The 7,017-nt window shown below is 49.6% G+C and overlaps 1 non-coding gene across 1 annotated transcript; it reads left to right on the forward strand.

Moving 5' to 3' along the window:
* Positions 1 to 6,218: 6,218 nt before the first annotated feature.
* LOC149332576 (signal recognition particle RNA) lies at positions 6,219 to 6,516 on the forward strand. The gene has a single exon (XR_016285388.1).
* Positions 6,517 to 7,017: the final 501 nt, after the last annotated feature.

Consider the following 7,017-nt stretch of genomic DNA (forward strand, 5'->3'; position numbering starts at 1 on the left):
ACGCGGGTTCGATCCCGGCCGCGGCGGCTAGAATTTCTTTGGAGGAGAAATTCTAGAGGCCCGTGTACTGTGCGATGTCCGTGCACGTTAAAGAACCCCAGGTGGTCGAAATTTCCGGAGCCCTCCACTACGGCGTCTCTCATAGCCTTAGTCGCTTTGGGACGTTAAACCCAATAAACCATAAACCAAACCAAAAATGAAATAGACTTCATACTGTGCGCTCACCCTGGCATCGTAGAGGATGTGGAGGTCCTCGGTAAGGTCCGTTGTAGTGACCACAAAATGGAAAGGTCTCGTATTAGCTTACATTTGAAGAGGGAACGGAGGAAACTAGTGAAGCGGAAGGCTATTAACGAGTTAGCAATAAGTGGGAAGGTAGAAGAATTCAGAATGTCGCTGCAGAACAGATTTTCCGCTTTAACTGAAGAAGACGACCATAGTGTTGAAACAATGAATGATAGTCTCACAGCTATCGTTACAGAGTGCGTCGCAGAAGTCGGTGGTAGGATGGTTCCACAGAATACCAGCAAGCTATCTCAGGAGACTAAAGATCTGATTAAGAAACGCCAAAGCATGAGAACGTCTAATTCCACAGACAGGATAGAACTAGCAGAGCTATCGAAGTTAATAAATAAGCGCAAGGTAGCCGACATAAGAAAGTTTAACATGGAGAAAATCGAGCATGCTATAAGGAGCAGAAGTAGCCTAAAATCATTGAAGAGAAAACTGGGCATAGGTAAAAACCAGATGTATGCGCTAAAAGACAAAGAGGGCAATGTCATTAGCAATATGGATAAGATAGTTAAAGTAGCCGAAGAGTTCTACACAAAACTGTACAGTAGCGAATGTAATCATCAAGTTACTGAGAGATGCAGTCGAGCACAGCAATGGGACATCCCGCCAGTAACGAAGGAGAAAGTAAAGAAAGCCTTAGGAACAATGCAAAGGGGAAAAGCAGCTGGTGAGGATCAGGTAACAGCAGATTTGTTGAAGGACGGAGGCGAGATTGTGTTAGAAAAACTATCCACCCTGTATACGCGATGCCTTGTGACCTCGAGAGTACCAGAAGCTTGAAAAAACGCTAACATTCTCTTAATTCATAAGAAAGGGGACGTCAGGGACTTGAAGAATTACAGACCGAATAACTTACTGTCCGTTGCCTACAAAGTATTTACTAAGGTAATCGCTAATAGAGCCAGGACAACCTTAGACTTCAGTCAACCAAATGATCAGGCAGGCTTTCGTAAAGGATACTCTACAATCGACCACATTCACACTATCAATCAGGTGATAGAGAAATGCGCAGAATATAACCAACACCTACATATAGCCTTCGTTGATTACGAGAAAGCATTTGACTCACTGGAAACCTCAGCTGTCATGCAGGCATTGCGGAATCAGGGTGTGGAGGAGAGTTATGTGAAAATATTGGAAGATATTTATAACGATTGCACAGCTACTATAGTTCTCCATAAAGTCAGCAATAAAATTTCAATACTGAAAGGTGTCAGGCAGGGAGACACGATCTCGCCAATGCTATTCACCGCCTGCTTACAGGAGGTATTCGGGGGCCTGAAATGTGAAGAGTTGGGGATAAGAGTTAATGGAGAATACCTGAGTAATTTGCGATTCGCTGATGACATTGCCTTACTAAGCCACTCAGGACAAGAACTGCAAAGCATGATCAATCAGTTAGACAGGCAAAGCAGAACGGTAGGGCTAAAAATTAACATGTGCCGCCGCGGTGGCTCAGTGGTTACGGTGCTCGGCTACTGAGCCGAAAGACGCGGGCTCGATCCCGGCCGCGGCGGTTGCATTTCTTTGGAGGAGAAATTCTAGTGGGGCCGTGCACTGTGCGATGTCAGTGCACGTTAAAGAACCCCAGGTGGTCGAAATATCCGGAGCCCTCCACTACGAGGTCTCTCATAGCCTTAGTCGCTTTGGGACGTTAAACCCCATAAACCAAAACCAAAAATTAACATGCAGAAAACCAAAGTAATGTTCAACAGCCTAGCAAGGAAACAGCAGCTCGGAAATGGTGGCGAGGTGCTGGAAGTAGTAAGACAATATGCTACTTAGGACAGGTAGTGACCGCTGATCCGGATCATGAGAGGGAAATAACTATAAGAATAAGAATGGGGTGGAGCGCATATGGCAGGTTCTCTCAGATCATGAATGGCAGTTTCCCAATATCCCTCAGGAGAAAAGTATACAACAGCTGTATGTTACCGGCACTCACCTATGAGGCAGAAACGTGGAGGCTAACAAAGAGGGTTCAGGTTAAGCTGAGGACAACGCAGCGAGCTATGGGAAGAAAAATGATAGGTCGGACGTTAAGAGATCAGAAGTGGCGGAACGGGTGAGGGAACAAACGCGGGTTAAAACATCCTAGTCGAAATCAAGAGGAAGAAATGAGCTTGGGCAGGGCATGTAATGCGAAGGCAAGATAACCACTGGTCCATAAGGGTAACGGAGGGGATTCCAAGAGAAGGCAAGCGTAGCAGGGGATGGCAGAAAGTTAGGTGAGCGGATGAGATTAAGAAGTTTGCGGGGATACGGTGGCCGCAACTGGCAAAGGACACGGTTAATTGGAGAGCCATGGGAGAGGCCTTTGACCTGCAGTGGGTGTAGTAAGGCTGATGATGATGATGATGATGATGAAGCCGCTGCCTAATTTTTTCGCTACAGTAACTCTTTTTTTCAGGAAAGGAAAGACGCAGTGACTGTATTCAACGGTGGGCGCCTCAACCGCTCCGTGAGGGATGGAGGTGAACGAGGAAGTGAAAGAAGGATGAGCGAAAGCGGTGCCGTGGGGGAGGGCTGCGTTAGAATTTTTACCAGTGGGAATATTTAACGTGCACTAAATCGAAGATCAGAGGGGCGCCTTTTTACGCGAAAGCGTTTATTGCCCCGTGTCGCAGAAAAGCCGGTGTCATCATCGGCGTCGGCGGCGTTTGCCGTGAGAGAGAAATCCCAGATGCATTAATTAAGAAACAAAACAGTAAGAAATTAGTTGAGTTGGGGAATCGAACCAGGGCGTCCGGAGTGCGAGGCGAGCACGCTAACCACTCCACCACGCCAGCTCGATGGTTTGGAATGAACAAAGACGCCTCTAGTGAATAGGGGTGTTGACTTAGAAGGGGGATTTGGAGACATGTACTGGGGTGTCCATTCCTTTCGGGTCTACACCGAGATATCACACGCAGGCGTATTTCATTTCCTTAAAAACAATTTTCATTTCATTTTCCTTAAGGCCTTACGGCGCGGTTCGGTTGTCCACCGAGATACGAGAGAGACATGAGTCGTTTCCTTTCCTTAAAACCAGTTTTCATTTCATTTTCCTTCCCTTACAGCGCGGTTCAGGTGTCCACCGAGATATGAGAGACAGGCGCCGTTTCCTTTCCTTCGGGAAAGGCGTCGCGCCGAACGGGCGATGGCGTTCCGTGGGCCCCTTGGCAACGCTGCAACACGCTGTCGCGTCCCACTCTTAAAGACTAAGCTTTAGCATCCACGAAAATTTTTTTCTCCACTGAAACGTTTCCACCGAGAACAAAAAACTCGAGCCTGTCCAGTAATTCTCCGCGAGGGGAAGAGGTGGCTGTGGTGAAAAACATTTATCAATTATTAAATAATTACCGAGAGGTGATTGGGGTAAGGCCCTATTGGCCCCTTCCCCTCACAATACTAGGTGGAGCCCCTATTCCAGGGCCTCTCTGGAAAGCAACGCCGCCCGCGTCCGTTGAACCAAGGCCTCTTGGACCTTGAGGTCTTGACAGCCGAGCAGGACAGCCTCCCAGTCCCCTCTGGTATGGTTGGGGTTGAGGGGGACAGATGGGTTTGATTGGCACGCCCATATCATGTGGAAAGTGTAAGCCACCTCCCCACGGAACTGGCACGCGCCATCAAAGGATGTGTTGAAATGATTAAGCACCGCCGGCTACAGTACAGTGTCGGTGAGAATTTTAATGAGGAGGCACTCGTCAGCGCGATCCAGACCCTTACACGAAGGCGGTAGCGCCGATTCCTCGTAGGAACCGGTGATGTGTTTGAATGTAAGGGCCATATTGTCTGATAGAGAATAGGGTTCCAAGGACAGAGAAATAGCCCGAGGAGGGAGTGCGCGGGCGGCCTGATCAGCTTGTTTGTTTCCGTGGAGGCCCTGGTGACTGGGGGCCCAAATCAAGTTACGCGGACTTAAGAGCTCAGTCTCTCATCGGGGCTGATCCGGGAGGCCAAGGAGACCCACGTTGTTGGCCTCTTCATACACCACCAACGCAGGGCCGACACCACACTAGCCAAACTTCGCATGGTGGGACATTAGGGGTGGTATTCTGCCGGTGTCGCCTTTTGCGACATGTCGCATATGGGCTGGGCCTAAAAAAGTGCTTACAGATGCTCGAAGAAACGGAAAAAGCCGCCGGCACTTTCGTCTGCGGTGCATTCATTCACTCCGAGAAGCGACAATTTACCACTGCTGATTCACTAGCAGCAGTAGTTTGGTATCTTTTATAGCAAGAATATTTGCCATCACATGACGTCTAATGTTCAAAAAAACATTTGCAAATTTAATATAAACTCGCTTTACTTCATTTAAGTCTATAAAACACCGCGAAAAAGCTCCAAATCTATTTTTCTTTCGTTCCGGACGGTTGTGCTAGGTTTCGGCTGCGTTTCGGGCAGTTGCAGACGGTAGCAGTGTAGCTGGAGGTGCCATTAGGCTTGCGTGCTCCAGAATCGAGAGCGTATCTAAAAAACTAGGCTGAATTGCAGCTTAAACTTTATCGTCGAAGCAAGGTAAGTCATAGCGAAAAGTAACAACACCAGTAGTTGCCGGTAAACATGCCGACCGGAATCGCAAGGACTGCTGAATTGGCTGAAGCGGGCGGCTCTCGCTTGAAAGGACGTCGCCATGTTTTCACGCCAAGGGCGCAAAAGCCGCAACTGCCGATTGCGTTCGTACGCTAACGGTAGCCCGTCGCCCGCGCGAATCGCTTCAGCGCATTCCGTTGTTCGACTAAGCGTAGTAAATTGGGGCGACGTCACGACGACGTAGCAGGAAGGCGGATCCGTGTTGTCACGCCGCCGTCACCGCGGCTCGAGCCAATCAGCGAAGTGCGACTGCGACATGTCGCAAAAGGCGACACCGGGAGAATACCACCCTAGGTGGGCCGCATGATCCACTGGGTCTCGAACAAGCTGGCGGATTACGAAGCACGGATGCACTGCAGCCTGCCCATGCTTTCGTAAGGAGTAAAATCCTCTATTCGACACCCTGCTTGCACCTGCGCAAACACGATGATGAGCAACTGGAGGTGCCCTAGTGGAGGGCTCCGAAATGATTTCGACCGCCTGGGGGTCTTTAACGTGCACTCACGTCGCAAAGCACACGGGCGCCTTTTGCGTTCCGTCTCCATCGAAACCCGGCCGCCGCGGTCGGATTCAAACCCGGATACTCCGGATCAGTAGCCGAGCGCTCTAACCACTGAGCCACCGCGGCGGCTCTTTCTTCCTTTCTTCTCTCAATCCCTCCTTTATCGCCTACCTTAGAGCGTGTTTCAGGTGTCCACCGATATGCGAGACAGATACTACGCCATTTTCCTTCCACCAAAAACCAACGAACGACCAACTGGAGGTAATTCAACGGAAAGTCATCAAGTGGGCTCTTGACCTCGCGGTCGCTACGTCCAACCAGAGACTTCTGGCCCTGGACATGGTGAACAGCTTCAGGGAGCTTCAAGAAACCCATTTAGTCAACCAACACACGCGTCTTGCACAGACCACGTCCGGTCGCCGCCTGTTGGACCGGCCACACATCAAACATGACTGCCATATTGAGGAAAGGGAGAGAGTGCCAGAACCCTGGAGACGCGCCCTCTGGGTCCGGCCCCTTCACCGCAACATGTCCAGAGGGGAAGAAGAAGGGGTGGCAGGATGTAGTTTGAGTGCAAATGGAACACGAGACGTGCATGGAAATTTTTTTAGCGGGTCTCGGAGTCCATAAGGTAACTTTATAAGACTTGCGTGATGCTCCCCAGATGGAGCGCACGTACTACTCCTTAATTGTGCAGGATTTGCATATCACTCGTGTTATCGTATTCACAAATTCTGAAAAATGGTCCTAATACAGCAATATGTCGAATTTTCGCATCAGGAACCTGTGTGGCGACAATAATATGCCATTGGTAAATATAAAACCCCGCAGTTTAAAGGCCGCCATCGCCGGGGGTTGTGGCGGGCCCCTGTAATCCAGCTGCTTGGAGGCCGGCGCTAGAGGACGGGTTGAGGCTGGGAGCCCTTCCCCATGTTGGCCCATGTTGATCGGGTGTCCGCGCTAAGCTGGGCGCCGATATGGCGACCCCAGGGGAACCCGGGGTGGCCAGGTCGCCTAAGGAGGAGTGGACCGGCCCAGGGCGGAAACGCAGCAGGCAAAAACTCCCGCGCTGAGCAGTAGTGGGATGGCACCTGTGAATGAGCGGCATGGGGTAGCCCGGTCAATAGACTCGGACCTAGCGCCTTTTTTTCTTCGCGTGCAGCATAATGAAACGCTCCGCGTAGTCTATTTTTTCCTTTCTTTTCCTTCACCTGTCTGCAAGTTCCCCGTTTCATGAAGGGCAGTGGATCGTAATCTGATGGTTGTGAATTTTTTTTTTCGTCTCCTTCATTTTCTTTTTCATAATTATCCTGCCTGCCTCCCATGTACCATCGCCTGACTGACGACGTTTTGTACCCTTTCAGTTTATCGTTGTAGCCCTTTATTATTTCCTTTCGCAAATTACAGCTCCACAGAGGGTAAACGCATGCAGGACCATAAAGCTTGGTATTGCTAGACAAAGGCATTATAGGCAGGAAAATAAATGAGCCACGGAAGCGGGATCTAAATTTTTTTTAAAATTTCTTTTTCTCTTTTTCGGGGTTTGAACTCTAACTCAGCTGTAGGTCAAAACTAGGCACCCGGCGATCGAAGCACGAGGTCCTGTAGTGAAGCTTTGGCTTCAACAAATACGCGTTTCGCGAAAA

The sequence above is a fragment of the Amblyomma mixtum genome, chromosome 8 (assembly GCF_055824585.1).
Source record: "Amblyomma mixtum isolate Tamu chromosome 8, ASM5582458v1, whole genome shotgun sequence".
NCBI classification, from domain to species: domain Eukaryota; kingdom Metazoa; phylum Arthropoda; class Arachnida; order Ixodida; family Ixodidae; genus Amblyomma; species Amblyomma mixtum.